The sequence below is a fragment of the Gadus morhua genome, chromosome 17 (genome assembly GCF_902167405.1).
Source record: "Gadus morhua chromosome 17, gadMor3.0, whole genome shotgun sequence".
NCBI lineage: Eukaryota > Metazoa > Chordata > Actinopteri > Gadiformes > Gadidae > Gadus > Gadus morhua.
This window is the reverse complement of record NC_044064.1, coordinates 2,638,598-2,663,597: the sequence shown is the minus strand read 5'-3', so window position 1 is coordinate 2,663,597 and position 25,000 is coordinate 2,638,598. Positions and strand designations below refer to the sequence as shown.

The 25,000-nt window shown below is 50.0% G+C and overlaps 1 protein-coding gene across 41 annotated transcripts in view; it reads right to left on the bottom strand.

Moving 5' to 3' along the window:
• Positions 1-25,000, bottom strand: part of LOC115529744 (receptor-type tyrosine-protein phosphatase delta) — a 370,859-nt gene that overhangs the window by 248,687 nt on the left and 97,172 nt on the right. For all 41 annotated transcript variants that reach the window (XM_030338732.1, XM_030338746.1, XM_030338737.1 and 38 more), the window contains exon 4: positions 23,546-23,569. The gene's annotated coding sequence lies outside the window, so the exon portion shown is untranslated. The remainder of the gene's footprint in view (positions 1-23,545; positions 23,570-25,000) is intronic.

Below are 25,000 nucleotides of genomic sequence, written 5' to 3'. Positions count from 1 at the left end.
CTGCATTCTCCATGCAAGCACCCACACAGGCGCGGGCGCGCACACATACACACACACACACACACACACACACAGACACGCGCACACACACACACACACACACACACACACACAGACACGCGCACACACGTACATACATACACGTGCACACACACACACACACACAAACAAAAACAAAGGCACACGACCACACACACAGACACACACATGCACACAGACTTTAAGAGAGTCAGGATGTTGTCTCTGTTTGGGAAGGAGGAAGGCCTCATCCAAACAGGTCCTTCGGTCAATCCGTGTATAAGTAAAACCATCCGATCAACAAACGGATGAGCCTTAGAACTACTACGGCCAATGACTCCTTTCCAAGAAGCCCAGCCAAAGACCACCACATAATCTCACACTTAATATTTCTAAGTTCTAAGGGACAGTGCCAGAGAGTCTGTTAGTGGTGCTGAATGAATAGCTAATGCCGGTTGAGCCCCGGGCATTAAAAGACTGGGCTGGAAGACGTGTGTCTTGTCTCCTCAGACAGGGGCCGGAGAATAATGTTAAGTTAGCCAAGGGATCCCCGCAAAGTACTTGTCGGTATCCCTTTAGGTTTGTACTAGCAGGCCTCTCTCTGCCTCTCTCTCTCTCTCTCTCTCTCTCTCTCTCTCTCTCTCTCTCTCCCTCTTTGTCTCTCTCCCTTTCTCTCTCTCCCTTGCCTTTTCTCTCTCTCATCCTCTCTCTCTCTCCTGTGTAACGGGGCACTCCCCACATTGTCCCGGGCGGATCTGCAGCAGCGTGGAGCGGCCAGGATGCCAGGGTGATTAAAGACCTGTACCTGAAGTGTTCTTCCTGCCTGTCACAATGCGGATCAGTCCTGTAAATATGTGGCATCGCGCCTCGGGGCTCCAGGGTGGGGATGGAGGGGGGTTAGGGGGGGTTCAAGCCTACCTCAGGGAGGGCATCGTCCTGGTTACAGGACAGTTGGAACAGAAAAACCCAAACAAACGAACGCCGCCCTGTGGATACAGCGGTCGCTGTGTCCAATCACAGTAACCCACCGGGGGAAGAATCTGGGTGTTTACCCACAAGACCTCGGGTAATGCTTTACATTAAATGCATCGATGTCGGATAAAACAAACAGTTTACAGGATTCATTTGGCTCGGTTAGCATAACACCGCAAAAAGCTCAGATCACAGCCTTTTTAGAGGTTCGGTAAAAAAGAACAGCGACGCCACTTGAAACAAATATAATCGCTTTATGCGGCGGCCATCCTGGCAGCGCTCGGCAAGACTTATTGATTCTGCCTGTTGTTTTGTTTTCGCTGTTTTTCCAGTGAACGCTGATAAGGAAGTGTGCCTCCGAGGAGCGTCTCGGAACACTTACACAGACAGAGAGGGAGCAGGGGAGAGAGGGAGAGGGAGGGAGGGAGAGAGAGGGAGGGAGGGAGGGAGGGAGCGGGAGGGAGGGGGAGAGAGGGAGGGAAAGAGAGAGAGGGAGATAGATGGGGAGAGAGAGAAAGAGACAGAGAGAGAGAGGGACAGAGAGAGAGAGAGAGAGAGAGAGAGAGAGAGAGAGAGAGAGAGAGAGAGAGAGAGAGAGAGAGAATGATAGAGAATGAAAGAGAGAGAACAAGAGAGAAAATGAGAGAGAGAGTGAACAAGAGAGAGATTGAGAGCGAGAGAGAAATCGAGGTAGAGGGAGCAAGAGAGAGAATCAGCAAGAGAGATGGAGAGAGAACAAGACGGAGAAGGAGGGAGAGAGATAATGGGAGAGCGAGTGAGACGGAGAGATGAAGGGAAAGTGAGGCTTGCGTCTGACCTGGCTTGCACCTCTCCAGTCATCGTTCACAAAGCAGCCCGACCCCCCCCCTTCCGCCCTGTGGCCTGATTGGCCCCGCGTGTCTAACGGTATGCTCGTCCCTGTAATATGTAGGTGAAGGGGGTGGTAATTACATCGCCTCTGTCCCCCCCCCCCACCCCCCTCTCCTGTGGTTCAATTTAGCACAAGCCACCCCGTCAGCGACTCTCTGCTTGTTACTAATGTGATTGTCTCTCCCCACAAGGCACCGTGCTATGTAAGCTATAAGAGATAACATGAAGGAAAAGTCACGGTTTTAATTAGTACATGGATAATGAAGGAATTTGCGTATTATGTTTTATGGAAAAACTGAATGAATCGTATTATTGATTTTGTTAGTAGAAATTATTCGTAATGAGTTCACAGGGAATGAGTGTTGAGGAGTTATGGTGATGAAAGTGGCTCAGGGTTGGCTCTTCCGTGTACCTATCAGGGCAATTAACCACTCTGCTGTGTTTAACTTGCTGCAGTTGTCTGTGTTGAGAGACCGCAGCTGTTAATTATTAGCAAACAAACCACAAAACCATAGCCACTGTCACCGCATACAGATGTTTCCAAAGACACATACATGAATACATAATACATCCATCCATCCATACACACATACAGGTGCAATCCATTGAATGCATCTGCCTCTGTCAATGCAGTATCCCAAACCCTTTTTTGGGGCAATTCACACTGTTTCCATAATGAAGTCAGCCTGCATACTGAAAAGCACCCTCCGTTTGGCTCCTCCAGGGAGATTAGTGATGGATCAGCCAGACTATCTCCATCACCCACCCACCACCAACCACACCCATCCACTCCCACACCCACCCCCCGCCTATCCAGAAACAGTAAAGGAAAGGGATTCTGATGGTGAGGGTCCCACTGGGGGGCATTGGCAACATGGTGAGTCTGGGTTCATTACAAACGGAGGAGAATAAATCATTAGCTGTTTTGGTTTTCATTTCCATCAATCCATTGCTTTGAGGACCTGGACTTACTGGTCTCAAACTGGTTCACGTTTTCGGTTTCATCTCATGGTGCTCTGTTCACAGCTATCGATTAGGAAAATGGTGACGATATCTGAACCTGTTCTTGAGTGACATGCATGTTGAAGACAATGTGAGCCTCAGTGAAACCTGCATTTATACCCTTTAACAGAAGAGCTTTGAAGGCAGTACCCTCTCGCCATGATGGGCCGCTTCGCTCCACTCCAAACGAAAGCAGCCGATCCTCCCGTTCAGTGCAGATATTAAAACACAAACTCAAACGGCGGTGATAAAGTGAGTAAGTTCACAGCGATAAGCCCCTCCGAGCCCTCTGTCATTTGACTCCCGGCCATTATAGCCCTGTGCCATTTCGTGGGCCCCGTTTTATTTGCCGTTCCTAAAGTCATGGAGTTATTGTTATGTGCTGACATTTAACGGCGATAAATCATCTCCCTTCCTCACCGAAATTGCCCTTTTTTCTATCCCCTGCCAATCCTTTCTTAGGTGGGGGCATGCGACCGGCGGAGTCGACGGCTCCCCGTCACCCCACATCGATCCACCCCGATCAAGGGGAGGCATGAAGTTTGAAGGTGGCGGTCTGCATTCTAGACACTGCCAGTGAGACACAGAGAGAGAGAGAGAGAGAGAGAGAGAGAGAGAGAGAGAGAGAGAGAGAGAGAGAGAGAGAGAGAGAGCACAGGAGAGAAAGAGGGAGAGAGGGAGGGGAAGAGAGGGAGGGGGCGAGCGAGCCAGACAGAGAGAGAACTAAAGAGTGAAACAGAAAAACAAAGGAACAAAGAAACAAAAAGAGATAGAGCGATAAGTCTGCCCGGGTTGTCATACTGCCGATAGCAACTGTGTGTATGTGTGCGTGTGTATGTGTGCGTGAGTGTGAGAGAAAAGGCCAAGTTCTGTGTAAACACTATGACAGGTGTGTTGTCTTTGGCAGGCGTTGATTATTGATTGTGTTTCTTCTTAAGGGACACTGGTGTGAGTTAAGGTGGGAGGGAGACAGAAGGGAGGGAGGAGGGAGGGAGACACAAAAAAGAGAAGTTAACAGACTTAGGAGGGAGGTGACGAGAGAAAATAAGAAAGAGAGAAAGAGAGTGAGTGAGAGAGACATAGAGTGTGAGAGAGAGAGGGATGGACAAAGAGATCGAGAGTGAGGCAGAGAAAGAAAGAGAGTGTGAGAGCGAGAGAGAGAGCGAGGGCGAGAGCGCCCAAGAGACAGAGATAGAGAGGGGAGAGAGAGAGAGAGAGAGAGCGCTCAAGATACAGAGGGAGAGAGAGAGCGAGCGAGCGAGAGAGAGAGAGAGAGAGAGGGGGCGAGGGAGAGAGGGGGAAAAGCTGTCTTTGGGGAAAAGATAGTGTCTACTGTTTCCTGGACCAGAAGAATCACACATCCCATCCCTGCCACTCCATACTGCTCCCCCCAGGTGAACATACAACAGACACACACACACAAACACACCCACACACACACACAAACAAACACACACATATACACGCACAAAAGATCAACCCACACACCTGGCAGCCCCACAACGAAAGCCTGTGGCGAAGAGATTGCTCACAGCCAAAAATAATAACGTGCAAAATAAAATGGATAATAATAGTAATTCCGAACTCGGCAAAAAACTCCTCCAAAGATCCTCCTGGAACGTGACGGCGGGCACGAGGAGAGGGCTGGCACGGCGGACAGGTGCTCTGAGGACACCAGCGGCAGAGGGACGTGAGTGCCGTCGCAGGCCTTTAGGCAAACATCAAAATGAGCTCGCTCTCTGGTGTGGTAATTACTTCCATCATCAAGGACTTGCCCTTGCCACCTTTCAACTGCTAAATAAGGCTAGTGCAATCCCCCCTTCCCCCTGTGTGTGTGTGTGTGTGTGTGTGTGTGTGTGTGTGTGTGTGTGTGTGTGTGTGTGTGTGTGTGTGTGTGTGTGTGTGTGTGTGTGTGTGTGTGTGTGTGTGTGTGTGTGTGTGTGGGGGTGGCTCTCATGCCCTTTCCATTCCCCGTCTCTGGTCTCTGAGTCTGTCTCGCTCCACTCTGTTTCTCTCTCTCTCAGTCTCTCCTCTCTTTGCCTGCCATCCTCACCCTCACATCGTCCATCTCTCTCTATTCTGTCTGTCTGTCTGTCTCTTTCTAGTCTCTCTGTCTCTATGTCTGTCTCTCAGTCTGGCTATTCTCTTCTATCTTTCCCCAGAGGCATCTCTCTCTCTCTCTCTCTCTCTCTCTCTCTCTCTCTCTCTCTCTCTCTCTCTCTCTCTCTCTCTCTCTCTCTCTCTCTCTCTCTCTCTCTCTCTCTCTCTCTCATATAGAGATACATACGGTCTCTCACTTCATGTATTTATCTTCATGTCAGACTCTATGTATTTATATGACACTGTCTTTCTGTCTCTCTCTCCTTTTTCTCTGTCTCTCTGTCTCTCAGTGTATGTATTCATCTCTATTTATGTTAGACTGCCCGTCTATCCTCTCTCTCTCTCTGTCTCTCTCTTTATCTCACAGTCTGCCTTTGACCTCCTGTCGCAAACGGGAGAGTCAGAAGCATAAATTATGCCCGTCAACAAGTTGGCCATGTAGAACATTTAATTATACATTAAACATTAATAGCATGGGGGGCTGGATTGTGTTAAACACAGATGCCCATCCTTCGTAATAGAGCTTGAGTGACTTTCGTCTGGTCCTAGTGAATCTAATCATGGGAGAACGTGCCTGATACAATTCCTCTGCAGTGCAGTGCCTTGTTAGGAGTATCCCCCCCGGTGATGTTGTTTAACCTGTTGAACGGCCCCACACTGCCATGTGTGAGGTACAAAGGGAAGAGTCTATTATCGTTATGATGAGGTTTATGGGGGTGGCGGTTTCAATCCGAAAGCCCCAAAGAGAGCCAAATAAAATGAAGCTGTTGACACAAAGAGAAAAAGAGCAAAGAAAGAATGTAATGAGAAACTCGGAGGAGCAAGGAGGAGCAGAGGAAAGGGAGCATGTGTGTGCTCACCCATGCACAAACGCACACACACACACACACTAGTACACGCACACACTCATACACACATTCCCACACCCACACACACACACACACACACACACACACACACACACACACACACACACACACACACAACACACACACACACACACACACACACACACACACACACACACACAGGGAGTCTAGAGCTTTAAAGTGAATGTTGAGTGAGGGGGGGTGGTACACAAGGTCCCAGCACTGTGTGAACTATATGGCTCTGAGGCACCACACTTTGAACTGCATAGGCGTCTGAACTGCAGCACGTTAAGCAAGGAGGGGATACTCAGAATGAACCTAAGAAAAGCAACAGTGGGTGTGTGTGTGTGTGTGTGTGTGTGTGTGTGTGTGTGTGTGTGTGTGTGTGCGTGCTATGTTAATAATGCTAAAATCAACCCACGCAGGAAGGGCCCACAAAATGGAGAGTGGCTTCTACTCTCACACACATATGCATAATATACTGGAGACTGCAAATGGTGTGTGAGTGAGTGTGGTTTGAAACCAATCCCTTCTACATTTCTATACCATCTCATCACCATGGTTGAGCGCAGGGATAAAAATGGCGGGTGTGAATCCAACCGAATAAAAATAAATCCCCAACCATCCTCAAGGGTATAGTGAGATATACTAAACGACAAAACAAGTAAAAATAAATCAGTCCGGAATAATTCCTTTTTCACTGCAGTCTAATTCATGTTGTTGCACACTTAACAAAAATCTATAGAAAATGTTATGTTTTTATAAATAAAAGTTGGTTGCTAAAACCCATGCAAGAATGGAACAATTCGGTTGCCAAGCAGCCAGCAAACAGCTATAGGTCAGATTCCCCAGACAGGTCTCAGCATGGTGTTAAAGATTCGACACCTTTTGATGGGGACTAGAAATGTCACCAGATATATAATGCAGTGCTGCAGCTCTTACGGGCACGCCTGACCACGGTTTCATCTGGTTTGTTATTGATTTCTGCAATCCCAGGGTTCAGTCCTAACGATTTTTGTAGTGACTAGGATGTTATTTCTCAATCAGTTACGTCTGTCCTTTCACCACTGTAATGTCTTCCTATGGCAGGTACACATTGCATCGCGTCGTAGTCCTGTGTCGGCAACAGCAAGGCATTAACACTGCCAGGGTGAGAGAATTGATTCCAATCGATTTTCACAGTAAGAGTAACCTTCCTTAACCATTCATTGCCATTACTCAATGCAGTTATACCTTTTAAGTAAGAACAGTTTGCTTATGATAATTTGATTATGGTGTTCATGTATGCTAATGGTGTTCATGTTTCTGTATGTTACTGTGATTCTTTGTGTACCAATGGGATTATTACACTTTGGTTGAATTAGCTGTTAACTAAAGTAATGCATACACTATTTAACGGGTTTAAAGTTAACCCTTACCCACTAACCCTTATCCCTAAGATAGTACTATACATTAATGCTAATTACTGCATGAACTGCATGTTAATCAATGGTTAATCAACGTGCCCTTAATATGAAGTGTTTCAAACAATACTTGTTTTCCCGGCAACTTCTGGCATCTTCAAACTAACTTTCAGAGTATAACGCTGGAGTGCAAAAACGGTGGGCCTGACTCAAACACGATCAATTAACATCTGGTTATCACAGTGAAAGGCTTAATGGCGCTTTAACACGTATTATTAAAATGAACGTGTGAATGGAATCGTGCAAAGGTGTGTGTGTGTGTGTTTGTGTGTCTGGGTGAGGGTGTGGTTGTGTGTGTCTGTGTGTCTTGGTGTGGGTGTCTGTGTGTGCACAGTGCTAGGGGAGGTGTTGAGAGGTGATGAGGTTGTTTTAAACTTTCAAGTGCATAAATCAACACTTCAGAAATAGATCCACGGTTGCTTAATAAATAAATTAAGCGTGCACCCCGCGTCCTGTCATGACAGCAGCAGCCGGGCCCAACGTGTGAAGAGATCAGAGGCGCGCTGCCTTCTGAAATTGTAAGGATGTTAATTGGTGTTCATCCCAGATTGGTGGATGTGTGATTCACAAACATGTATCTATTTAAAGTCGTGTTGGAAAAGTATTCCTCCCCAGGAACAAAAGAGTGCTGGAAAAAGTAATTTCTCTTTTCTTATTTTTTTACTCCTTTTCCCCGTTTTTCAAAAGATGAGCCACTTCTCGAGTTTGTTTTCGACGCTACGACGTCGTTCTTAGAACGCTCATTGAACAAACTGCGGTTCCTCACACTCAACCTACTTCCGTGCTTTTCAGCAGCGTTTCCCTGAGCTCTTTGTGTGAAGCTGTCCGGACCTTCTCGTGCCGTATGAACAGCTTCGAAAGGGACGTCTCGCTAAACAAGGGGACGGCTGTGCTAAATAACACCGGAGGCGCCGGCCATGACATCGCTCCTGCAGAGAAGCCGGTGCCACCGCGCGAGGAGCCGTCGCCTAACCACTTTAAAAGATATTAATGTGGAAATTGAAGAAGCAGCAGCGTCTCGTAGACAAACACCAAATCCAATCCAGAGAGTTATTGGTCGGGGCCCGGGCTCCTGCCTCCACCGCCGCTGGCACAGCGGCTAAACCCGGGTAACGCCGCGCCGGGATTTAACTGTCACAACGCCCTCAGACTGGGCAGGAAAGGAGGAGGAAGAGGAGGAGGAGGAGGAGGAAGAGGGAGGAGGAAGAGGGAGGAGAGGAGGAGGAAGAGGAGGAGGAGGAGGAGGAGGAGAAGAGTGGGGGGAGGAGGAGGAGGAGGAAGAGGGAGGGGAGGAGGAGGAAAGTTGGAGAAAGAGATGAAGAGGAGGACAAGGAGGATGAGGAGAGGTAGGGGGAAAAGATGGAGGGAGGAGGAGAGGAAGGCAGAGGAGAGGAAGAGGAGGAGTAGTTGGAGGAATGTTAGAGGGAGGGAGGAGGAGAGGAGGAGGAGGAAGACAAGTAGTGGTAGCAGGAACATTAGAGAGAGGAAGGAGGAGAGGAAGATGAAGAATGAGGGGAAGAGGTATTGATGGAGAAAGATGAGGCAGAGGAAGAGGAAGGAGGAGAGGAAGTTAGAGAGGCAGACGAAGACGGGGAACAAGGAGAGGAAGGGCAAAGGGGAAGGACAGCAGAAAGGAGTCGAGGAGGAGAAAGGGAAGAGAGTCGAAGGAAGGAAGAAATATAAAGACCCCCCCCCCCCCCCCGGCTGTGCTAAATAGCCCCCCCCCCCCTTAACCGCCACCACCCAGTCCCCGGGGGCCGCTTCGTCAGCTCTCATCGTTTAGGCGGAGGCAGCGGGGTGAGAACAGAGCCCCCCCCCAGCAGCATCTGGCTGGCATCTGAGGTGTCACGCCGTGATGTCATCGATGTGACACTCGTCAAGCGGTGGCCGCTGGCCCCGCCTCCCTCGCGCCATCAAGACGTTGCGATGTTCGACACGAAGCAGACGTCCGCCGTTTTCACGTCGTCGATAAGGGGGGGGGGGGTCGTCTCCCACCGTTTAGAGGCTCGAGGTTCGAGCCTCCGTCCATCATGACGATCGACCTTGCACGGCGTGGACGTGAGATTGAGACGGTTGCCAGGGAAACGGGACATGTCAGCTGTGAACAGATTGACTGAAGATGAAGAAAAGGCGGAAGGGAGTTATTAAAAATCACTAAATTCGTCTCAAGTGCTCAACGATGGCGTTCCAGACATGCACGCGCACACACACGCGCGCACACACACACACGAGCACAACATAATTAAACTGCTGAGTGTGCAATACACAACCTAACCATGTGACACGACGAAAGAGTCATGATTGGCGGCCCTGTATTGTACTGAAAACGGTCCACAGCCCTGGGGGTCGTTCCAACCGGTCACCGACCACAACAACAACAACAACAACAACAACAACAACAAACAACAACCAAACAACCCTGAACCTCAACCATTGGCATCAGATGACTGGTTGGTGGACCAGAGTGATCTGGCAGCACTGGAGTCAGAGAGAGAGACCAGCGCTGACCCACTCCGCCACACCGCGTCGGGCGCAGCCTCAGACGGTCGTCTTGGAGAGTCTTCAGGAGAAACTTTTGTTTTATTTACTGCTGACTCACGCGGAAGACTGAGCGCTGGCTCTGTCGGTACATTCTGGAATTAGGCAGAGCTAATTGGCCCGACTAGCAGAAAGATCTCTGTCGTTTTTTGTTTTTTTTTGCTGCATGCTGTCTAACGTTTCCATTCGGTTGGAAATAATTATATATGTTTATATTTAAATCCCAACCCAAAATTCGTGGTTAAAAACCCCCCAAAACCGTTTTTCACTACCCTGAACGTGTCCCTGTGTTCTCCGGGCTGCTGGCCGCGCTGCGCCGGGTGCTAGACTGAAGCCAGGGCCGGCTGGGGCGTGATGGGGGATTTGGGCTGATGGGAAGTGAACCCTGACTGTCCCTCACACACACCTCGGGGCTCGGGGGGAAATCAGAGCGCAGAGAATGAGATAATAACGCTGCACACTGTTTGTGTGTGTGTGTGTGTGTGTGTGTGTGTGTGTGTGTATGTGTGTGTGTGTGTGCATGTGGCAGTGTAGATCTGTGTGCATGAATGATGCGTTTCGTGTGTGTGTGTGTGTGTGTGTGTGGTGTGTGTGTGTGTGTGTGTGTGTGTGTGTGTGTGTGTGGTGTGTTTGTGTGTGAATGTGGCTCTGTGTAGGCGTGTGTGTGTGTATGAATGTGGCTCTTTGTGTGTGTGTGTGTATGTGTGTGTGTGTGTTTGTGTGTGTGTGTGTGTGTGTGTGTGTTAGTGCATGGGTGTGTGCGTGTGTACATCGATGCAGGTGTGTGTTTGGTGTGTGTGTGTGTGTGTACATGAATGTGTTTGTGTGTGTGCGTGTGTGTGCTGGCAGCCTATGTGTAAGATAACCAAGCCCTCCCATGTGTGAAAAAACAATCAATCAGGGGCACTAATACACTTTCATTAGGAGCAAATTAAAGCCATGCCGTGATCGATAGGGTATCGGATGTCATATTACGCTGAGCGTAATGAATTATCGCTCCTAGTTTATTCCGCCGCTGTTGTAGTTTGCGTATTAATTGTGTGCCTGAGCGTGTTCGATCAGTAGTGACGGGACGGACAGATTCTAGATACTTTGGGAAGCGGCCACGGTCTTAGGAAAATAGGAACATCGTTAGCATAATTTGCTCATAACGAGCCGTGGAGTAATAACGCGGCGCCGTTCCACAAATTTGTTTGAGGGGGACGCGTCGATGCATCAGTTCATTATGGACGTCGTCGATAACACAACGGTTTTCGATGTCCATCCATGATCTACCTGCCGATGACCCGCTCCCTCCGTCGTTAAAGGCGTAATTACTTTCCCTAGGATCCCCGAGTCAAGCCGGTTCCCCCAAACACACTACAGGAAGCCTGCACAATGAAATTATGTGTTTGAAGATCCCCCTGGCTTTAGTACAAAGTGCAATAATTTGAGGAAGGGTGAGAGAGAGACATCGAGAGCTAGCATGAGAGGGAGAGTGAGGGAGAGAGAGCGACAGAGAGAGAGAGAGAGAGAGAGAGAGAGAGAGAGAGAGAGAGAGAGAGAGAGAGAGAGAGAGAGCAACTAAGACTGAGAGAAGGGACGAGAAAGAGGGATAGAGAACTAGAGAGCTAGAGGGAGGGAGGGAGAGAAAGAGGAGAGAGAGAGAACTAGACAGCTTTAGAGAGAGGGAGAGACAGCTTGTGAGAGAGAGAGAGAGAGAGAGAGAGAGAGAGAGAGAGAGAGAGAGAGAGAGAGAGAGAGAGAGAGAGACAGAGAGAGAGAGAGAGAGACAGAGACAGAGACAGAGACAGAGACAGAGACAGAGACAGAGAGAGAGAGAGAGAGAGAGAGCAAGAGAAAGGGAGAGGGAGCTATAAAGAAAACCAGAGAGAGTGAGAGAGGCATAGAGAACTAGAGAGCAAGAGAGCAAGAGTGCGAGAGAGAGAGTGAGTGAGTGTGAGTGACTCAGACAGATAATCTCTACTTGCCGTTCAGTGTCTATGGATGCCTGTAAGTGCTTTCTTATTTCTCATTAGGCAATAAGCACCCAAGATGTGTGGGGAATTAGAGTCAATGAATGAAAAGCAATACCTCCACCTTAATAATATTACCATCCCTATTTAACAAGGCTGGATTATGAATTAATACAATCATAACACACCCAAACTCTACTTAGCCTAGTTGAATCGGGCCATTCACTGCTAAAAGACCTGTCCAAGTTCAGTAAAGGCTTTTATTCTGTCATAGTTTACTTGAACATCTGTATAACTGTCCCCTCCTTACATCAGGAATCGCAGTTATTCAATATGTTTGTGTTTCTGAGGAGGGATGTCAGGAATCTGTCATTCTTTTAGGATTGATTCCGAGGATTTCGGATACATTGAAGGTTGCCAGGTTTACACCGTGGGTGAATCTGCCATGAAGCCATGAGATCCAACGCAGAGAAAACCCAGAGCTGGTAAATACAAGGGGAAAAGTTATGTTTGCAGAAAAGACAAAAAAAACAAGGTGAAACAACGGGATTACAGCAGGCCTGGGAAGGGCTGAGGGTGGGGGGGTGCAGAGAGAGAAGCGCGAGGGATTATTCAGTGATGTTGCCTGTGCTTGGTCAGCTTGTTACTCACGCATGGAGTGGCTTAGATTTTTGATATTTTTTCTACGTTCTCTGTCCCGGCAATTCTTCAACTGAGCCGATTACCATGCCAGATACATTTCACAAGCCACAGGGAGCTGGAAGCAGACAGAGATAAAGCGGGTGCGTGTCAGAGAGGGGAGAATAGAGAGAGAGAAAGAGAGAGAAAGGGATAGAGAGAGAAAGGGATAGAGAGAGAAAGGGATAGAGCGAGAGAGAGAGAGAGAGAGAGAGAGAGAGAGAGAGAGAGAGAGAGAGAGAGAGAGAGAGAGAGAGAGAGAGAGAGAGAGAGCGAGACAGGGATAGAGAGAAAGAGAGAGAGACAGAGACAGAGAGCCAGAGAGAGACAGAGAGACAGAGATACAGAGACAGAGAAAGAGAGAAAGAGAGAGAGCGAGAGAGCGAGAGAGCGAGAGAGAGAGAGAGAGAGAGCGAGAGAGAGAGAGAGCGAGAGAGAGAGACGGTAGTGACCTAATGACAACCATCACTGTGTGGGCTGGAGCACAATTATTCTAATAGCAGTTTAGCCGTGATCAAAAGGCAAAAAGAGGAGCTCTGCTGCAGTGTCAATCATGACGCTAAGCTAAAGCCCACAGCGGAGGTGCCAGGCATTTACTGGCAGAGGAATGTATGTTTTTCCGTGTTATTTTTTTATGGTTTTAAAAAATACTCAAATATACCCTGCCTGCACGCATCCTGTGCTGAAGCCATGAGGCTTGCTGTTGGCGGACCCCGGGATCCCTGTTGGCTAGCCTGGAGCAAACACAAACCAGGAGTCAATCACCATTTGGTTGACCGCACCGGGAACGTGCTATGTATTTTCCCCCCCTATACCCCCCAATTCGTTTATGGTCGCTCCAATGTCTTTGGGCAGGGTCTGAGGTCAGCTTCAGCTTCATGGACAATTCACGCTCGGCAGCTCTCACTAAAGACCAGTTATCAGATGTTTGAACGTGTTGGTGGTGCAGGTGGAGGGGTAAGTACAGCAGGGTCTGTTTTGTTCTTCAGTGTGCACAGAGCTTTGCTGTGAACACAGTCGAGCCCGCAAAAGACTAGTCCTCCGTGGTTTGGCTCACAGGGAAAAAAGACTGAACGTGAGAGTGGAAATTGTGTTTACACACCTGAAATAAAAGCTAAAGCTTTCGGGTGTTCTCCAGCCAGGAGACTATAACTATTCTGCTACCATTAAGGCCAGAATATCGAGATGTTCCAGAGACATTTCATTGGGTGAGATGGTGAAGCGAATGGCGGAGTGTTTTCATTCGGCGCGGCTGACCCACTTTGTCTTTAGATCTTTTGAAGGTGTATATCTAATCGCATATACGGTCATACATTATTCAAGGAACACTATGGTTTGTATCCGTTATAGCTCTAGCTACAAACAACAACAGCTATTAGTCGTCACGAGGTAGCTCTATAACAACATCGAACGCCAACTGATTTAATCATCTCACCAACGGCAGTTAAATTATTCGATGAGAGGCTCTGGTCCGATGCCACCAACGAGAGAGGGTGTGGGGTCCCCGGGACACACACGGTGATTGAAGAAAGGACGAGGCGCTGTGCTGTTAAAAGGACATCCAAGTGGTCCATGGCAGCTAGACAAGGCAGATGGATTGACCACGGGATGACCTCTGACACCGAAACCTCACAAAGCAAGGTCGTGGATTCTGTCCAGTGGACAGAACCGAGCTACGAAATACATGATGCTGGCCCCCCACAGAAAAATTATCCACCTCAGACATATTTCATCTCCTCTTTCATCCTCACACACTTATTGGAACGGTTTCAATGAAGTTTTTGAGCCGTTTGTTTTCTGACCGTTTAACCTTCTAATTTGGTCACAAACAAACGTATTCCTCGCCCTTCCTTCTTACTGAATGATGTGTGTGCGCACACACAGAGAGTCCCTGACTGTCACAATGTGTTGATATCAACAATACGACACGATCACAGCCCCCTCATGTCGATTGACACATCGACAACCCTTTGCGCTGACAACCCCGAATCAATGGTTCGCCCACATGCAGGTAGACAGCAAGTGCTGTCACGATGAACAGCACTGGGTAGTGGTACGTTTTAAGAGCAGCACTTATTCCAGTGGGACATCAACGCTGGAGAATTACACACTGAGAAAGAGGGTCTTCCGACGCAATGGGAGGTTTCTAAAGAACACATTGTTCCTAGGCAGAGATAAAATAACAGGGCAGAGACATGGCGTCAAAAAGTGCTTAAAAATACGTCTGAGAGAGGAAATTAGTAACAAGGAAATAAGGAGAAATAAGACCGAAGGAAACCAAAATAAAGAAATAAGGAAATCAAGAATGAAAGAAATATGGAGAGACAGAGAGCAGGAGAAAGAAAGAAATTGAGAAGAGAGAGAGAGAAAGAGAAAGAGAAGGAGACAGAGAGCGAAAGAGAAGGCGAGAGAGAGAGAGAGAGAGAGAGAGAGAGAGAGAGAGAGAGAGAGAGAGAGAGAGAGAGAGAGAGAGAGAGAGAGAGAGAGAGCGAAAGAGAAGGCGAGAGAGAGAGAGACAGAGAGAGAGTGAGAGAGAGAGAGAGAGAGAAAGAAAAGGAGAGAGAAAGAGAAATAGAAGGAGAGGGAGAGAGAAGTGGAAGGAGAGAGCCCATATGAAACGATACCGGGGATGATTAATACTGCACCTGAAGGCCTCTCTGAGTGGGGGAGCATCTATATTTGGGCGGGGAAGGCATCTGTCATAGCATGCCTCCTGGCAAGGTGCAGACGGCCCCCAAGGACGCCTCAAAATGTTTTTATTCTTTAATGCACCGAAAAAAATACGGGAAAGTGAGCGTGGAGTTGACGTTATTAATTACTCCAGCCGCGGTGTGTGCACTCTGAGCCGGTTTGCACAAGGCTGATCCGAGGCCTGCCGCAGGGGAGTTTAGCATCAAGTGGATTAAAACATCGCGGCTCTCAGTTACAGCCCCTACATGTGGGCCGGGCCCGCCTGACGTTCAACCGTATCTGGTGCGAATGACTTTACTCGTAACTGAGATTATTTCTTTAAATACCCGTCACAAGTTTGCATGTCGGGTATGAAGAGTGCTTTTTTTTGCGGCCCCTAGCACATTGTCGGCTGGGGCCTCTTTCCAGTACGCAACGCTGTTCAAACCCCCGTCGTGTATCCGCAAGAGGCCCGACCGCTTTCCTCCTTTGGAGCGATGAAACGCCCGCCTTCTGATCACAAAGTACAACCCAACCCAGAGACGGGATGCAAACACACACACACAGGCACACACACACACACACAGCCAAGAGAGAGCAATGCACACACACACACACACACACACACACACACACACACACACACACACACACACACACACACACACACACACACACAGACACACACACACACAAAACCCAGAGATGGCAATGTACACACAGACTAGTGCGCGCATGCAAGCACACTCATGAACATGCACACCGAAACACACACACACACACACACACAAATATACAAAAGCATAAACACACGCAAACGCACACACAACACACACACACACACAACACACAACACACACACACACACACACACACACACACACACACACACACACACACACACACACACACACACACACAGAGTCCTGTGAAGGGAGGATCTGTGGCTGGGCTGCTGCCCCCCGTGGAGGCCGACGGCCGGGGGAGAAAAAGGGGGGGGAGGAAAGAGGAGGAAAGAGGAGGGGGGGGGGGGGGGGGGGACTGTTAACGTGCCGGCGCCATATGCCGTTAGCGTCTGATGGACGCCGCGCTCCCCGGGCGCCGTGCGGGAGAGCTAGCGGGACATTTGCTGGTGACATCATCACCGCCACCGCCGCCGCCGCGGACGGAGGTGAGAAAACCGGGGCCATCTGTTCACCGGGAGCGTACCTCAACGCGCTGGCCCAGGTGCCTAATTGTGTGCGTGTGTGTGTGTGTGCGTGTGTGTGAGTGCACGTGTGTGTGAATGTGCATGCATGCGTGTGTGTGTGTGTGTGTGTGTGTGTGTGTGTGATGATTCAGTGGAGGTAAAAATACAATTATGAAAGAAAAATGATTGAAAAACAAACAATAAATGTGTATTATTTGAGAACAAATGTGATTCTGTTGTTTTATTTGAACAAATCTGAATATAAACATTCACTTGCAAGACACCAAAGGCTAAAACAGACAAAAACACACGGATGTATGCTAGATTGTACTGTTGAGAGGTGACGCTCATTTCTGGAGGGATTTTCCGATATGTGTAACATTTTGTGTAACATCCAATTCCAAAGGCAATCCTGCCAGACAATTTCCTGTATTATTTTCCTACATTACCCAGAATTCCTTCCTGCAGCAGTGGAACACGACAGAAACCAGTAAAGCAGGACCCGGGGCACCTGGTTGTACATCACCAACTGTCACGTTCGCACGGTGTCGTGTCTGTGTGTTAAGCTTGTATAATTAATTTAAGTATGTTAACGAATTACGCGTCGCGGCACCTAGGCAGTGTAAGCAATTTGTTCTACAGCGGCGGCTGGAAACATGATTACTTGATTTGGCCGACGAATTATCCCCGAATATATTTACATGTTCCATTAAAAAGCCATCAGTCACACATTGTTGAACAACTAACTCAGCGGTTGCGGCGCCTCCTAAACCGAACTCCGACACGCGAGGTTGACTTTAAGCTGACTTAGCCTGACTTCTGATAACGCTTTCGCCACACGCATGACACAAGACCTCACCCACCAATGGGGTTAGGGTTAGATCGCGCCCCCCACCCACTGGCCGCCTCTGAGCCATTAACGAAACAGACCCGTTAGAAGCGAGTCTGACCAGCGAACGACTAGAAACTGTAGCGCTAGCATTAACCTCCGCGAAACTCCACCGCCTCCCTAATTACATGTTCGCTAACCGCCAAGCTAGTGATTTTCTTTTCTGTCGTGGTCTGCTTCTACCTTAACGAAGACAATTGACGGACGCAGGAACAGCCCCGACGGGCCCAAAGCCCTATTATTGAAAAAGGGAGAGGATCTTCATGACAAAGCATTGTGCGCTCACTCAGACAGGTTTCGGAGGAGGAAGGCGAAAGGCAGGGACGGCTGCCTCGCACAACAACAACATTATACACGGAAGGGCCCAGATGGTCACTTAGAGAAACGGCAAGCTGGGAGTGATCAACACTGCCCTTGCATTCTGGGAGGGGATACACCCGAGGCGTTTTTGGAAGAGAAGAGAAAATCACATCGCACCACAACACACACGCACACACGGACACGCACACACGCATTCCACAACCCAAGCACTAGTGCTCATTTGGACCGGAGCGCTCTGGTCTTTAAGCAAGCTAGCCATAAGCAAAGGAGCATCTCAAAGACCTGAACAAGGTAATGATGTTTACTCAGCCGAAAGCCCGACCTCTCTCTCTATCACCGACTCTCTGTCAGTCTATCTCTCTCCCTCTCTTTGCCTCTCCCTGTACCTCCCTCTCTCTCTCCTTCCTTCTCTCTCTCTCTCTCTCTCTCTCTCTCTCTCTCTCTCTCTCTCTCTCTCTCTCTCTCTCTCTCTCTCTCTCCCTGTCTCTCTCTCTCTCTTTCTCTCTCTCTCTCTATCTCTCTCTCCCTGTCTCTCTCTCCCTGTCTCTCTCTCTCTCTCTCTCTCTCACCCTCTCCTTCCCTCTCTTCCTCTGTCTCTCTCTCTCTCCTTCCCTCTCTTCCTCTGTCTTTCTCTCTCTCTCTCTCTCTCTCACGCATTCCCGCAACCCAAGCACTAGTGCTCATTTGGACCGGAGCGCTCTGGTCTTTAAGCAAGCTAGCCATAAGCAAAGGAGCATCTCAAAGACCTGAACAAGGTAATGATGTTTGCTCAGCCGAACGCACAACCTCTCTTTCTCTCCCTCCCCTTCCCTCGCTCACTCTTTCTCTTCCTGCTCTCTCTCTCTCTCTTTATCTTCCTGCTCTCTCTCTCTCTCTCTCTCTCTCTCTCTCTCTCTCTCTCTCTCTCTCTCTCTCTCTCTCTCTCTCTCTCTCTCTCTCTCTCTTTCTCTCTGTCTCTCTCTCTCTATCCCGCAACAACAACATTATACACGGAAGGGCCCAGGTGGTCACTTTGCAATGGTGTTGTCATGTACCAGGTACAGGCAGTGAAGTGATACTGGTGGAATGGCTGGGATTGGGGGGGGGGGGCTGTTATTCCCCAGTCATGTGATTGTCAGATCACATTTAAACCACAAACCACCAGAAAGGGGCTTGAAGGTAGCGTGGGCTGGAATGTAAATGTTCAACATCTGGGGATCATCTTCCCTCCATCTGACCACTGCTAACAATGCTAACTACCCGCTCCATCTTATCCCATGCCCTCACCCTCGATCTCTAGCTCCCTGACCCTCCCTCTCTATCTCCCTCACCCTCCCTCTCTATCTCCCTCACCCTCCCTGTCTGTCTCCCTCACCCCCCATCTCTCGTCTTTCATCGCTCTGGTCCTCAGCACGCAACGTCCTTCCATTCCTTCACTGCTGTCGAGCATGAAGTCATGGCAGGTGGGTGGAAAGAGAGGGAGAGGGGAGAGAGAGAGAGAGAGAGAGAGAGAGAGAGGGGTAGAGAGGGGGGGAAAGAGAGAGAGAGAGAGAGAGAGAGAGAGAGAGAGAGAGAGAGAGAGAGAGAGAGAGAGAGAGAGAGAGAGAGAGAGAGAGAGAGAGAGAGAGAGAGAGAGAGGGGAGAGAGAGTAAGAGAGAGATAGAGAGAGGGGGAGAGAGAGCGTGAGTGGGAGGGAGAGGGTGAGAGAAAGAGGGATAGAAAAAGAAAGGACAAGAAAGAGAGAGGAACGAGAGAGAGAGAGGGAGGGGGAGGAGAGAGCGAGAGAGAGAGAGAGAGAGAGAGAGAGAGAGAGAGAGAGAGGGGGAGAGAGAGAGAGGGAGGGGAGGAGAGAGCGAGAGAGAGAGAGGAACGAGAGAGAGAGGGGGAGAGAGTTGGAGAGAATATGTTGGTTCTTGAACTCCGATCCGATCTCTCCTCTAAAGCCATCCATACTTCGCTCGGCTGGCTTCCCCTTGATCGGAACCTTCTCTGGACCAGCTGTGGTGTGAGGGTGCCCTGACTTGGCCCACGCTCACTCCTCACCTGGGGGTTATGATGGCTGACTGGTCGGAAGGGTAGAGGAGGCGATGGACACACACGGACACGCACACACGCATTCCCGCAACCCAAGCACTAGTGCTCATTTGGACCGGAGCGCTTTGGTCTTTAAGAAAGCTAGCCATAAGCAAAGGAGCATCTCAAAGACCTGAACAAGGTAATGATGTTTGCTCAGCCGAACGCACAACCTCTCTTTCTCTCCCTCCCCTTCCCTCGCTCTCTCTTTCTCTTCCTGCTCTCTCTCTCTCTCTCTCACCCTCACTCTCTCTCTCTCTCTCTCTCTCTCACCTCTCTCTCTTCCTGCTCTCTCACTCTCTATCCTCTCTCTCTCTCTCTCTCTCTCTCTCTCTCTATCCCTCTCTCTCTCTCTCTCTCTCTCTATCCCTCTCTCTCTCTCTCTCTCGCTCTATCCCTCTCTCTCTCTCTCTCTCTCTCTCTCTCTCTCTCTCTCTCTCTCTCTCTCTATCCCTCTCTCTCTCTCTCTCTCTCTATCCCTCTCTCTCTCTCTATCCCTCTCTCTCTTTCTATCCCTTTCTCTCTCTCTTCCCTCTCCCTCTCTCTCTCGCTCTCTCTTTAAGTCAGTCACTCTCTCCCTCTCTCTCTCTCTCCCCCCCCGTCTCTCTCCCTCTGATGCAGCCTGCCAGACACGATACAGTAATAAAGCCGGTCCTTGGGTCCATTTCCATCGCTGATGGAAAACACCGGTGAACTCTTTGTGCTCTTTTCTCCATCGTCTACGTTTCTCTCTCTCTCTCTCTCTCCCACCCCCTCTCTCCAGTCGGCTCCGAGGCCGGAGTGAATAATGAGCTAATTGTCATTCCCCGTCTACAGCCGTTGCTTATCGAAGAGTGCGTCGGAAATAATCACAGAAGAAGAGGAGGCGGACCAAGTGGGGCGGGACGTGGGTGGGAGGTGGACGTTTGAACAACCTTTTAGTCCACCCCTCTGGGGATATGGGAAGGGTGGAGATCCAAACTCACAACTCAATTAATACACATACAATGAATACTTACATTGCCATTTACATTCAGGGCATTTAGCAGATGCTTTTATCCAAAGAGACTTACTAGTAAGTACATTAGTCAGACGAAAGAGAAACAACAATGTATCGCTGTCAGTACATTGAGGATGTTCATAGAACCAAGAGCCAAGCACTCACATTCGCTAGGTTAACCCCTTCCCCGTATACAACAAAGATAGCTAGGATAAGACGCTACACAATAATAAGTACTATTTTAACGTTCCAGGGTGTAGAACATACAATAAGTAAGAGGCTTGTTTTCAGGAGAGTAAGGGAGAAGAAGGGGAGGTGGGGGGAAAGGAGGGAAGCTATGCAGAGTCCGGGTCAAATCTGAACCCTTGATAACTGGACCATTGAATACTCAGCAAACGTTTCTTTCAATCTATGTTGACAACAGTTGGGGGATTCGATAATAACTACAGCGTGACTAGTGTCAGCCACCCACCACTATGCTCATACCATCCCAAACAGAACGGGTCAATAACCTTGAAGAAAGCCTTCCAAGATGGCCTCCCTTGGGTCCCTTGCTAAACGTGCTTCATGCTTAGAAGAGGCACCAGAGGCACCAGACTTTTACCCTACACATGGCCGCCCACACACAAATACACTCCCACCCACACACACACACACACACACACACACACACACACACACACACACACACACACACACACACACACACAGACACAGACATACACACACACTTGAACACACACACACAGAGTCACAAGCACACACACAGACACACGCACACAAAGACACGCACACAGTCACACACACAAACACACACACACACACACACACACACACACACACACACACACACACACACACACACACACACACACACACACACACAGACAAACGCACACACAGACATACACACACACACACACACACACACACACACACACACACACACACACACACACACACACACACACACACACACACACACACACACACACACACACACACACTCCACCCACACCACCCACACCAACGCCTGGCGTGATGCTTGACAGATTTCCCCGGCTCCAGCCCGGCTCAGGGTGGGATGTCCATCTGCCGGGCTCCCGTGGGCACTTGTTATTCTCGGCCAGCCAGGGGTTTCCTGCACCGCTATGCCCATCCCCCCACCCCTGCACCCCCTCCCCGCCCCCCGCCTCCGTCTCCCCGTCCCCCCCCCGTCCCCCCACAGAGCCGGGGCGCCGGACCAGAACCCGAGCGCGGCGGAGGCGCTCGCTGGTGGGGAACCGGTAGGGGCCGGTTTCGGAGGCACGGCGCTGGGTTTTCAATCACACAATACGGCGCCCGGGGCGCGGGTTCGGAGGCGGGGAGTCCGGTCGCGGCCGGTCTGGGCAAAGCGGGACTAATTCCGTGGGATTTGCTTCCCGTGTTCGTTCTGACGTGTGTTCGGGGAGGGGGTCGAGACGCGGTATGTTTTTTTTTTTAAGTCATTTCTGGGTCTGTTCATTAGCTTTGTCCGCCGGCTTGGGGCGTTGCGTAATTGGTTTACCCCGGGACGAGCAGATGCTGGCGTCCAATGGGAGTGCTGAAAGCTCCCGCTGACCGGGCCCCTGTGGATGCATGTCATGTGAGTGACCTCCGCTGGACATATAGAGGTTGTTCACTGCTTTGACAGACTGAGGAGGAGGAGGAGGAGGTGGTAGAGGAGGAAGAGGAGCAGGAGGAGGAGGAAGAGGAGAAGGAGGATGAGGAGTGGGGAGGAGGAGAAGTGGAGAGGAGGAGGAGGAAGAGGAGAAGAAGATTGAGGAGGAGAAGATGGAGGAGCAGGAGGAGGAAGAGAAGGAAGAGGAGGAGCAGTAGGAGGAAGAGAAGGAGGAGGAGGAGGAGGGGTTAGAGGAGGAGGAGTAGGAGTAGAAGGGAGGAAGAGGAGGAAGAGGAGGGGTGGGGAGGAGGAAGAGGAATGAGGAGGAGGAGGAGTGGGAAGGGGGTGGAGGGATACCGTCCCCCTGTGTCTGTCATTCAAAGAATAAAACATGAAGCGGAAGAGGTAGAGGAAGATGGAGGCGTCCTGTATCGCGACGGGACACAGGCGAAGCCCAGACGAGAACAAGCGGAAGAAAGCGGCTCAGAGGCGAACCGTGGGAGCACGACGCCGCTGGAACCCGTCCCCTGGCTGAGGAGCAAGGCATTTGGAGGGCACCGTCTTGCACAAACCTCCACTCTGTATGAAAGTCAGTCAGTGTTGCAGAGTTTTCACTCAGGTCTTAAGTCCCCCCCCCCCCCACCCATGAATGGAGGTTTCTAAGGCCGCTATAATGTAAGGAGATCACAGCCAGGCGTACGGCGACAGCCTCGTTCATCCCGGTGCCAGTGTGGAGGTCCCTGTACTGGAGTAGCGATAGCGGGCCGTGGTGCGCCTGTTTAAGTCAACACTGATGGCACACTCTTTGAACAATCTGGGCCGTTTGATTCTAATTTAAATAAAATTCAAATTGAGCACGGCCCTGAGCACACGATCCGCCTTGGCAGGAAAAAAACGAAAACAAGCTTACGCCTAGTGTTAGCGGTGTGTGTGTTAGCGGTATGTGTGTGTATGTTAGCCGTGTGTGTGTGTGTGTGTGTGTGTGTGTGTGTGTGTGTGTGTGTGTGTGTGTGTGTCTATGTGTGTGTGTCTATGTGTGTGTGTGTGTGTGTGTGTGTGTGTGTGTGTGTGTGTGTGTGTGTGTGTGTGTGTGTGTGTGTCTGTGTCTGTGTTGGCATGGGGGGCTGTACTATGCCCACAATGGATTACAATAGGGGCGAGTATTGCAGGGAGTTGCATACACTTGCTGGAGCAAACACAACCACCGCCATCTTGGCAGTCGCCATTCGTCGGTTCTCAAATCCTCTCCCCAACTCCTTAGTTTATTTATGACTTTCCCAGGGAGAAACACACACAGGCTAAAAAAAAACAGAGCAGGCTGACGAATCAAATGAGCCTTACCTGCAGGAGAACTGCTGGTTACATCTGAGAGTGGGCCGAGGGAAGCGAGGAGAAGAGTGGGGGAGAGGAGGGACAGACGAAGGGGAGGGGGACACGAGGAGGGAGAGGGACAGAGGAGGAGAAGAGAGGAAAAAGAGAAACGTCAGCAGGTCGTTCAATGTACAGTTTAAACTTCAATACGGACGGCGGCTGTCACCGGCTCCCCTGAAAAATGGAGGTGTCCCAGCCACGGGTTTTAAGAATAGTCCCTGTCAGGAGGAGCAGGGGGCATCATTTATTAATCCCAGACACCCAACATCTGAGATGCCCACCCGTGGGAATCCAAACTTTGCACGACTAGCATTAATATTTGTCAGCGTGTGGAGGTTCGGAGGCTGGAGGCGGGAAAAGGCGAAGGGCCGGGGGGGGGGGGCACCGCTGTCAACGGGTAGTGACAAGGGCCATTTAAAATAAACACACGTTCGGGGGTCACGTAGCCTGCTCACCGCACAAACGTAAACACGGCACGCACACGCTTGCCCACTCACACACACAAAGGTTACACAGACATACGCACACTCTGTACGTACCCCCCCCGCACACACACACAGGATACACAGCCACATGCACACTGTACGTACCCACACACACACACACACACACACACACATATGGTACACAGACACACGCACACCGTGTACGTGCCCACACACGCACACATAGGTTACACAAACACACGCACACTGTGTGTTTACCCACACACACAGACACATAGGTCACACAGAGACACACACTGTGTGCGACGTCGACACACACAGGTCCACCCCGACGCCGTTTAGGTCATTGTGCGGCCATCAGACGTCCCCAGCCCCCTTGGAGCGACGCTAACCTTTGCTACAGCTCCCTACGCTTGTCAGCCTGTCAGCGGTCAGTGCCCTGGGGTTCAGGGGGCAAAGCAAACCCCCCTAACCCGGGACCTGAGTGCAGGTCCAATGGGGAGGGCCACATCAGCGCAATGCAACCAAAGCAGCAACAACAACAACAACAACAACAACAACAGTTGAGCTGCATCGTCACTTTCCCCACTCTCCACGACATTCATATCTCCAAAGATTTATGGCGTTAGGATATTACTAATCCCACCATGAGCGAGCGTTGGTCGGAGAGAAACAAAAACAAAAGGCACGCACAAAGAATATCACATATTTATATATATTGCTTCTGTTTCCCCGCGGCGTTCCTTTCAAACACCTCCACGAGGGGATCGGGGGGGCCACGTGTGGCGACGGCGGTGCCGGTGAAACCGTGGACTCAGGAGTTATTTCCGCGACGGGGCCGTTGCTTACCGCGCAGTCGACGGTTCGTGTTGGTAAGCAAAAATCCGCGAGCGATATGATTTATCACAGATGATGTCCCTCCCTTGCATTCATTAGCATTTTTTCGCTGCGTGCCTGTGCCGAGGATCTCCAGGGATCG